Here is an 11,136-nt window from a genome sequence, read left to right on the forward strand (position 1 = left end):
TATTAATAACATAACTAAACTAGTTAACACACAAAAGTCGACTAATCGAATAAAATAATATCGGAAATTCAACCATTAATTAAATCTAAAAGGTAAACATTTAAAGATACAAACAACTAAATATTAATTAAATTAGATTGATAGAAACTTCAAATAAAATAAATAGTAGAAGTTATATACAAAATTTAAATAAAATAGTAAGTATAACAAACTTCAAATAAAATAAATAGTAGAAGTTATATACAAAATTTAAATAAAATAGTAAGTATAACAAATATAAGCATGAAGATTTGCTATCTCCAAGTATTGAACCCACCCCCCTAAAGGCAATGAAAGTAATCTCTCTCCACTAGGCCATTCATAATTATTTATTATTACAACAACAACCGAAATACATAAACCAGAACAGATTGGAATAAAAACTAAAAAAGAAACTAAAATAAAGTAGTCTGTTAGACTACCAATTAAAAGTAGAAAAAAGAAAAAAGTCCCAAGACAAATAACCCAGCCGCCTGGCTGTTGGGTTCATGGACTAATAGCTAATAAACTTCTAGGGAATAAAAAAGACAAAGCATTAATATTCACTATTAAATAAAACATAGGAAGCTTAAACGTAAAAAAAATTAAACGTTTGTTTTGTTAATAAATAAAAAGAGATAAATGATTAAAAAAAAAGGGTGAAAGGTGCTGTAACAGAACCTATTCCTCCTCCTCAATCTCTCCCGTGCCCACTCAATCTCTCGTCACTCTTACTCCTCTCCCTCAATCGCTTTCAAACTTTGCTCACCTCTCTCAATCGCCCTCTCTCACTATGAACATGCAAAAATTCCATGGCATCAAAAGAGAAGTCAAGTAAGAAGCTCACCTCCGGCGGTGACGACGGCGACGGCGAGGTTAAAATCTTCCTGCTTCACCTCTTCAACCTCAGTTCTTTCGCCGTTTCTCGATTAGGTTTCTTTCTTCTCTTTTTTGAATTAGGGTTTCGTGTTTATGGTCGCCTCCCTCTCTCTATTTCGTGTGCTCTACTGATTTCGTTCTCCCTATTTATGCTCTGTTGATTTAGGGTTTCGGTTTGATGCTCAATGGTCCAATGGAGGAAGTTTTCAGAAATGCTTTTGGATGCTCAGAATTGGAGTGCCTTCTTTGATCATTGGACTCGGAAAGGTAATCTGAACTTGGCTTTTTCTAATTGCTTTTGTCTTAACTCCAATTTGGGTAATCCTCTTAACTTAAACGACTCAGTCATTATTTTGTTTACTGCAGTGAATTCGGAGCATTGGCTTGATTTATCATCACTAATATTTTCGGCTTCAGCTTTCTCCAATTGTTGTTTTTTGTGAACAGTTTGGTTATCACATGATTTACCTCTCTTTCTTGATGATTTTCCTAGCATTTTTGAATATTCAAGAGCTTTATCAGAAGGTTTGGCCTCCGGTTCAACGCCGGCGAGTCGGTTACTTTGACCTCTTTCCTTCTCTTGGATTTATTTGACTGCACTGAAACATTTTTTGTCCCTGCCTCTTGTAACATCTCTTGTAACATTGTCAAGCAAATTGCTTGGACTGTCCTTGCTTCTTCTGGTAACATTGTCAATCAACATTTTTTGAGTATCAGTTCCATGTATAGTGAATCCATTATCAGTTGAATTGTTTTGATTTTGAATATCAGTAAAAAAAAATGCATTTGAGACATCTGTATTAACTTTACAAACTTCAACAGGTACAGGAGGAATGGCTGCAATTGATTTGCCAAAGAATTCTTCATAAAGAGATATTTGGAGCTTGTTTAGTTCGAAAGCCTTGTCATCCGATTGCAAGAGTCTCTGACTGAACTGCGTGAGATGAATGGATGCGGTAACAAGTCTGATGCAGAAAGTGTTAAATCCGGTTCCTTGTTAGTTGGTGCTTTCTGGTTCTTGTTTGATGCATCATTTTTGCTATGCCTCTTTCGCTTTTTGTTGGTCATTGCCACAATTCTAATTTCTTTTTAGGCGAAACTCTGTCAAACTAATGCTCTACTCATCGGTGTGTGCTGCTACAAGCGATTGGAGAAGTTGCAGCTGCGTGCTTGAATCACAGTGACGGCTGCATGCTGATTTGCTAGGTATGTTTCCATTTTGTGCAGTTAGATGGTGGTAAGAATTGGATTTTCACTTGTTTGTTACACCATTAATTCCCTCCTTCATAAAATCGGTACAGCATCATTCCATTCTACTTCATTGTTTGGATATGGTATCATCTAGTAATATGTGCATTTACAACATGTCTCTACTGCAGGTCTTGGCTCAGACAAGGCTTGGTAATGGTGTTTAACTGGTCTAATGACAGGAGGTTATCCATCCGTTGGAGTTGTTGATTTGAAAATGTTGTTTTCCAAAAATGAAAGAAGATTGGTTCCATTGTGTAGGATCGGTTCTTTTTGGAGGTTCGGATTTGAGCAGCAGAAAGGTCTTCCTTAGTCAAGCGAGTTGGAAACTGGAATTTTCCTAAATCAACTTGAACCAGCATGCCTATACAAGACCATGGTACCACCTTGCTCGATGAGTATAGCTAGCGTGTTTCATCCTCTGGGACATTCTGTTGGAATTATGAATGCTGTCTTTCTTGGCATATTGCTCCAGAACGGCATGACAGGAAGAATATACCGGTTGCGATGTTGGGAATCACCTGGGTATTTGGTGTTGTTTGAGCAGCACTTAATAAGGTACTGTTAGCGTGACCATAAAACTGGCTTAAACGAGTCATCTGATTTCCTTGATTGAGTTAGGTTTGACCAAGGTATCTCTGCAGGTTAGGCATCGTGCAAGACTTGGCTTTATTGAAGGATGAACTGGTCCTTCCTTGAAGCTTCTTTGTAGGACTATGTAAGTCCATTACTTGCTATGCCTGATGTTATTGTGTTGGACATTGTGTTGCTGTTTTGGTTTTTCTTGCAGGTTTCCTGAACTGTTGCTGCTGTTTTTGCATCCCAACTGTATAATACATCACCATCAAAAGTTCCATAATGTGTTTGACAGCGACATGCAATATAACCTCTTGCTCCATCCCATAAAACTTTTGAAGGATAGTTCATATGTCCAGGAAGCATTCTGAGTCTTCTACTTATTGTGATCAATTTTGTATGCTTTTCATCTCCATGTGTTCTCTCTTTCTTTTTTACTTGCATGACATGATTTGAATGACTGGTGGTGGCTGTTGCGTTCCAAAACATATTTAATAGAAACACTAAAAAATATGGTTTTCCACTTTGTTACTTGCACTTGCGCTTTGTGGAATCTAAGTTTTTCTCGTTGAACTTGCAGTTTCCATCGTGGAATCAAAGGGCGTCCGATGAGACTAGGCTAAACATGTACACACCGTCTTGAAAAATGATGGGTTCAAGCACGAAACTGACAAGACTTTGCTAGTTCCTCTCGAAGAGTCCTGCCACATGCGTGTGAGTTTACTCTCCCGAAAGAGAACTCGGCTTTCATCATTTTTCCTTCTAGCATCTTCATAACCCGCTATATCCGCAGAACTCATCTTGCTTACAAAACTGCTTATCCCTTCATTCTGTGCAGGGACATGGACAATCAATCCCAAGTGGCTTCTACGAGCACGCTCAACTTCTTTTTAGGTGCAGCCAGGATTATTTGGCATGAGGTTCAGTGAAACCGGCTGAACTGTCACAGGCTCGTTAGTATGCAGGCCTTCCCATGGATCTTAAATATCCTCTGAAGTAGTATTAGTGTTTTAGAGCAGTTTCCTAAGTCTTTTGTATCAACTTTTCAGCAACTCATTTTTCTGAATTTGATTCTTGTATCTTGTACGTGTAATATGTATGAACAATGGGAACATCATTTTCTATCTTATGCTCAGAATTTGGCACTTACCTCAACTGGGATATGAACTGTCTAGCATCCATTTTGTAAGAAGATATTCGAGCCAATCTTTTGAATGAACATTAAAATAGGTTCCAGAGGATGCTCCTCCGTTATTGCAAGGAAAAGCACTCTTGCCCATATATTTACTTCAAACTCCCATGCACTAAAGTCGCCGTTGTCATAATTTAGAGAAATATCAATGATCACTAATAAAGCTATGTGGGAAGTCATAAAGACTCTTGCAGAGCTTCGAATCATCCATACGACAATTGGCACAGCAATCCTTGTAACCACAACCAGAGAACCATCGTTTGCACAGTCGACCTTAATTTGCCACCATAATCCGTAAATTCGTGAGGCAACGCTGAAATGAAGAGCAAAAGAATTTCAAGAGGAATATCAAATGCGCACACCACAGAAGCAGCAGCTAGAATGTAGAGTTTTGACATGTGATGACCCGCAAAATATGGTTTCCCAAGGCCTATTCGATGCGGCTGAGTAAACTGATGAAGTGTTATTCCTTTTTAAATCAATCATAAATTGATGTATATCCAAATTGTCCATTTTCTTCCAACCCAACAAAATCCATCATTCTTAGTCATATTAAGCTCGCGTGCTTCCTTCACCGTCCTTGAGACCACTGGTTGGTAAAATTTCTCATGTCTTAGATGTTGCACTTCTCGACGTTGCTCTAAGGCCATCAAAGGCGTAGTTGAACAGAAGACATGTGGAAAATTATTTTAACCATGCATGAATGAAATGACTGTAACATGAATAAAAGATCCTTCAATGCAAGTGACCGATTGATGGGGAAAAAATTTAGGATCAAAATCGGGGTATGACATTAGGTCCTTGGGAAGTTGACCCAAAATTAGGGTTTCAGTCAAAATGACCTATAATGTTTTGAAATGAATGATGACCTTACAAGTTTCAAATGAATTTTTGATGAACATGAAAGTTGTTCATATGGTTCTTAAGAACAGTTTTTATTTTTGGGTCATCTTCATTTGACAAACACATCACAAGTTATATCTTAGTGGACCTCAGTTTAGTCAGATGACTTGACTGGTCAACTTTTCAAGGCCAAACTACTAATCTTGATGAATAAATGATTGAGGGGCCTCACATAGGCTCATATATGCATAAAATAATGAATGAAAGAACTTCCCTTGATTAAATTTTATCATAGGTTGAGGTTGCTTCATGAGCAAGACACAGTCAAGGCACAGTTGAATTAGGGTTTCCTTAGGAATCAATCCTCAAGCCCTCTGGGTTATCTTGATCAAATTGGAAAATTGAGATACTTGGGAGGCATATATGATGATTAGGAGCTTTCTGGACCATTTTCATGCTTATTCTCATCTTCATCTACCCATTTCATTGAGCTTAGGAGCCTCCTAGGAGCATTGGAGCACATGATCACTTGAGCTTCAAAACAAAGAGTTAGTGACATTTTTTTATGCTTTTGGTTAGTAATCAAAAATAAGAAAAGCAATAATATACAATACAAGCATGCTTGGTGGTTTTAAAACACTCAAACAAGTCCCAACCCCATGATTAAGGGGTCAAACATGCTATGATCCTTAAGGCAATGCACTTGTGCAATAACATGATGCCCTGAGGAATCTTAAGGTCAAAATTAGGGTCTTACATCTTACAAATTAGATTTTTGAGAACCAAATTTAAATAAGAAATTAGAATTTATTTTGTGTTGAAGAAAATTAGGTCTGCAAAACTATAGGGTCTGAGTGTTATAATTGCAGCAAGCTAATGGATAGAGATTTCTCATAGGAAATTGGAAGCAGATTAAGAATTAAAAGAAAAAAAAGAGATTAAATTAAAGATCAGAAATGTTGTTTTATCAGGTTGATTACAAATTGACTTTTAGTGTTGTTAACACAATCAGACCATATCAAATAATCATGGAAGCATCATTCATTGTAATCTATATGATGGTTATTATGAAAGTTACAAAGTTTGGTAACCGTTGCCTAAGATCAAATCCAACCCTTTTCATCCCCAAATCCCCATCCTAGTTCTAGTTCACGTCTTTGAATCCTATTTAGATTCTTGGTTGGACCATTGGTGTATGGATGCTTCAATTTCCCGTCTTAATGCCATGACCATAAACATTAGCAAGAAGGAAAACAAACCAAGTCATGATGTGAGTGATAACCATGTCGTGTAACACACCACCAACATAAGCTTCGTAACGCCTATCTCCTGCAATGCATCCATAAGACCGTGAGAACCACAAATCATAACTGCATAGGTAAAAGCTAAGTTATGTTACTCCAAAGCAAAAGGCATAATGGATGCTACTGGTTTTCATAAATAAAAGTCTGAACCACGACCAAAATCTGTTACCAAACCACCAATTTGAATTGAATGTACATACATTAGGATCATACAGACAAATACACGATTTAGTTTTATAAAACCAAAGAACTAATGCACAAATAAGAGCTAGGAAGGATCAAAGCAGGCAGGACGAATGTGCCTATTGGAGAAGCTTCCCACAGAAAAATCACAATCGGCTTGCCGAAATCACCCTGATATATCAGTCAACAAAGACCATCCTGCATTGAGCCAAGAATGTGTTACAACCACAATTCATTTTTACAAAACAAAGCAATCCAACAAGAAGACTTAGTCCCAAACGCAGGCAACAAACATCCTAAACCAACAATGCAGGACGAACAAATCTGCAGTGGATCGGTATTGTAAGACAGAATAGTATTGCCAAATGCTGCAAGTCATGCAATAACTTAAGCCAAAACATAAGCCACATCACAACCAAGGCAGTGAATAAGGACTTGTTATGTCACCTATGTGAAATCCTGCAAATCTGCAGTAACAAGCATAACGTAACAACAAGGAGAGTATAAGTCAAGGCAAGGCACTTGTATGAGATCCAAGCCAAGTACAGGACGGTGGAAAGCACACGATAGTAATATTGCCCCGTATACATACTGCAAACACAGTTCGAAAATATGGGTTGAAAGCACACGATAGTAAAAAGTGGGAATCAAATTCTTACAGCAGTAAAAAGACCTATTATAGAATAGCAAATCTGGGTAGTAAAATTTCCAGTTGTGAGAATTGAGTCTAGGGGACCACTTGTTCTAGAAAATTTGAAGGTTACACTATAGAGAGAAAAATCATACATGTCATATATTTGGTCCCCACCAAATCTGAGGATATTGAAACCTAACAGAATAATTCTGGGATCCTCTGCCAGCTCATGATCCACACATGATTTGAGGACCTCACTCTCCATCTATAAAGGGGACCCTGATTGCTGCAAATGGGAAGAAGGCACCGTTACCTTGCAGAAATCTGGACACAAACCACACTAAAGCTCAAAAAGATATTAAATGCAACAGACCTAAACCTTAGACGGTTCGATTCGAGCGCAGAAGAGAATTTGAAGAAGGAAGCTAATTGAGCCGGAAAAATAAGAAAAGGGGAGCGCTCACTTGAATCTGACGGTCTAAGTAAATTTCCGACCGATGTTTTCTTCTTTCTGGATTTCAGAGTGTTAGAACAAACGCATGAGCATAATAGGTCGTGATTGAACTTGATTTTTCGATTTGAATTTTGAATAAGCTGAGCTTTAATTCGTTTCCTTCCATATACTTGTTTTGCGATGCTTCTTGTTTATGTTTTAGAATCGAATGTTGTTTGTTTTTTTGGTTCTAAGGATAAGTCGCATTTTTAAGATTGGCAAAGTAGAGTTTGAAGTACCGATCTGAACAAAGGGTGGATTTTTAGAGAAGGATAGATATAGATCCATGTTCATGGTTTACAATAAGCTTGGGTTCATGTTTAATTTGTGGTTTTTCGAAGGGTAGTTACTCGTAGGCGGTTCCCGTTCCTTGCCGCCGGAGCTGAGTAAAGAAGATGCAAAGAGTGGAAATGTTTGAATGAGGAGGAATTGGAGCAGATCACAAGTTTTCATTATATTGTTGATGTTAGTAATGGTAGTTTCATTTCATTATTAATTAATTGGTTGACAACAATAAAGGATAGCAGTTTTTTTGTCATTGGTAAACATGATATACCATATTCTCTTAGGATGTTCCCAAGGTTTGTCCCTATTCCTAGCACAGCTGCCCGCCACTAGGGAATCCAAACGACGCATGCACATCCATGAAGGTGGAGCGGCTGACGATTCGGTTTCTCCCATTACCCTTGTTTTGGGCTTCACATAAAGGGTTTTGGGCCTCCAAGATCTGCCCGATTTGATAGAAGGGATGAGTTTTGAGCCTTAGGTTTTTATGGCCTGCACACTTCCTGGTTATTTAATTATTCATGTTCTCTATATTATTTAAGAAATTGCCTAAGATGATCATGGATAATAATAGTAACGAAGATAACTATTATTTTTCTTAACTTGATTTTTTTAAATTATGTTTTAATGTTTATTTTATGTATATTTTGTTGGAATAATATAATTAATTAAATAGGAGATTAATCATTAATGTTAGTAAATGAACTCTTTTAAAAAAAATCCAATCTTAGTCCAAATGTCGAGTATTCCTGTTTAAGGCCCGATTAATGCCAACGAAATCGAATCCAAATATTTCCTTTATGAATATATTCCTTCAAACTCCTAGTTCTGTTTTGGATGAAAAGGACCATAGTAAGCACGCGCTTAACTATCTCTCGAATATTCGAATAATTGACGTTCGCCATATTGCTCAAATTTTAATCGTCTAATTAAAATATTAATAGCACAATATTCAAATCATTTCTTCCAAATTAGTACAATTTCTAAAACATTTTTAATTCTAAACTTTTGATGGAAAAAGAATGGGAGGCGTTCGCCTCACCATCTCTCGAATAATTGAACGATTGGTGCTCGCCATATTGCTCAAATTGTCGACTTCCAATTAAAATCTCAACCGTACAAATTCAATTTTTTTTCCAAAATCAAATATAATTTCTAAAAGACTGTATTTTAACATTTCCCTTGCGTAATCGACTCCCGAACCCGAATATGGTTGTGACGGCCATTATTCTATTTTCTAAAGGTTTTATCGATATTTTCCTATTCTTTCATTAGGATAAATAAAGTTCGGTGGCGACTCTGTTAAAAAGATATTTTTTCCGTGACCATCGCGAGGGATCGTATTTTTCGAGATGCGACAGATGGCGACTCTACTGGGGACCCTGCTCCTAGCAAGAGAGCGTCAAACCTAATTTAGTCCAATTTGCTATGAATGTTAAAATGAAATTCCTTTCTTCCATGTTGCTTCTCCATATATTATTATGTTACTTATGTTATATGTAATTTGTTTTGATACTATGATTTGGGGCGTGATGTATGCTATGAGATAAGCTTCATACCCGAGCTTTGAGAAGAACTTAGAACCCAAAGTTGTGTAGTATTGAACCAAGGGGTATACACTGTAGCGGGGTATTCGTTACCTTTAGATTGATTGACTAAATCAAAAGTAAATCATACAATTCGAGTCGCCATCACACTTCTATTTATCCAAAGGAAAGGTTAGAAAGCGAACAAAACCCGAGAAGTTTTATCAAATCAAAAACTAATAAAAATGTCAGAGATCGGGGTAAGGGGGTTGGTTATGCAATAGGAAGGTTTTAAGCACCCAAAACATCCTTAGTACTCTAAGGGAGCCCTTTTTACAAATGTTGTAAGGTAGGTTGGTATTTGTGAAAATATTTGTGCAAACATGATTGAGGAGATGAGAAAAGAATATACAAGTTATTTACAATTTTGTGTTTGAATGGATAAACCCATTTCCTACGTACCATCTTAAAAAAGGTAGGATCAAAACCTCGTAGTTCGGGGTAAAAATCTCAAAAGAAGTTGGTGAATTGATTAGTAAAAAGCCTTAAGGTCTTTTGTTATCAAGGGGAGAAAACTTAACCTAGAACCAGAAATCCACCATGTGAGGAGAGCTTCAACATGCTAGTGAGGGGTTAACCCTAAATAAGCATGGAAGACTTATAATACATCACTAAGGATACAGATGAGTATTATATCAACCTCTAAGATAACTCAAACCTAATAGCTAATGTTTATGAAAAGCTTTAACACAAATGGCCATTGGAACCACAAAAACAATTGAGTGAGTTGTATTTACAAATGAAAAGTATTCACAAAGTAAGGTCAAAGTTGAGTTAGGATTCAATTCAAAATAAGTGTTATGAAAAGAGTTTGAAAAATCAAAGTCATAATGCCTCAGCTTCTAATTTTGAAAACAATGTTAATGTTTGCAAAAAAAGTTTGGCTTGGATTAGAGTGGAGAGAAGAAGAGAAAGGCTAGGTCTTAAACATGCAAAGATGAGGGAAGAGAAATAAAACCAATTGGAGTTACCTTCTTGAGATCATATAGATGATCCAAGTTGTCCCATTCCTTTGGACTTAGCAAGCAATAAGCAAATAATAAAGCAATCAAGCAAATATTCAATCAAGCTCCTAGAAATCTTCCAATTTGGACTTGTCTCTCTCATTTTGGATGCTCATGACAATGGTTCTTCTAAGTAGCTCAAATTTGGGATCCTTATCACAAGAACACACAAATCAAAAAGTTCCACAATGCAATAGAAAGAATGGACAAGAGTGAGTTTAGAATTAGGGTCCTTTCAATGTCATCTTCAAGATTAAGCATTCTAAAGGCATGAGGCCTAGTTGCTCTTTGACAATTTTCTTTTTAGCATTCTAAAGGCATGAGGCCTAGTTGCTCTTCAAACTCCATTTAGCATAGGTAGGTTCCTAAACCTAAGTCCTTTCTCCATTTGCATTGGTTCACAAAAACAAAACAAAACAAACACAAAGCAATAGTATATACACAATAATATGCTCAAGTGAGCAAAAGGCAAATTGCATAAACATAAACATGAGCTTAAGTGAGCAAAGGGCAAAGACAAATGAATTAATGAGCAAGAAATTAAATTGCATTAAAGTAAATTTGCAAGAATTAAATGCTTGAATTAAAAGTTAGTAATTATTATTTAGTGTTAGTATGCCATAAGGCAATTTAGCGCTATGTTAAGCAATCGTAAGTGGACTAATGTAGTAGTCACACCTATCTGAGGTCGGTCAATAAAACTATAGGAAAACAAACACAAGTTAGAGACCATGACTAGTAAGTCAAACTCCTATAACTTGCCATACCAATAGAAAAAAAGAATGGCCTTGTATGGATTTAGGTTTTTTGCTTGACCAAGAACTAACCTATCTCTAATGCAAAGCAATTCACTTGATCTTTGATCAAGATGAATTTGATTTGGATCAAAGA

At 36.6% G+C, this 11,136-nt stretch overlaps 2 long non-coding RNA genes across 2 annotated transcripts; one reads left to right on the top strand and one right to left on the bottom strand.

The window, feature by feature from the left end:
- Positions 1 to 2,666: 2,666 nt before the first annotated feature.
- Positions 2,667 to 3,427, top strand: LOC127097895 (uncharacterized). The gene is made up of 3 exons (XR_007793232.1): positions 2,667 to 2,703; positions 2,790 to 3,118; positions 3,302 to 3,427. It is a non-coding gene; the product is annotated as an uncharacterized LOC127097895 (long non-coding RNA).
- A 2,248-nt stretch (positions 3,428 to 5,675) lies between these two features.
- LOC127097471 (uncharacterized) lies at positions 5,676 to 8,150 on the bottom strand. Its single transcript, XR_007793045.1, has 2 exons — positions 7,251 to 8,150; positions 5,676 to 7,163 (listed from the first exon to the last, which is right to left on the bottom strand). It is a non-coding gene; the product is annotated as an uncharacterized LOC127097471 (long non-coding RNA).
- Between the last annotated feature and the right edge of the window lie 2,986 nt (positions 8,151 to 11,136).

Source organism: Lathyrus oleraceus, chromosome 6 (genome assembly GCF_024323335.1).
Source record: "Lathyrus oleraceus cultivar Zhongwan6 chromosome 6, CAAS_Psat_ZW6_1.0, whole genome shotgun sequence".
NCBI classification, from domain to species: domain Eukaryota; kingdom Viridiplantae; phylum Streptophyta; class Magnoliopsida; order Fabales; family Fabaceae; genus Lathyrus; species Lathyrus oleraceus.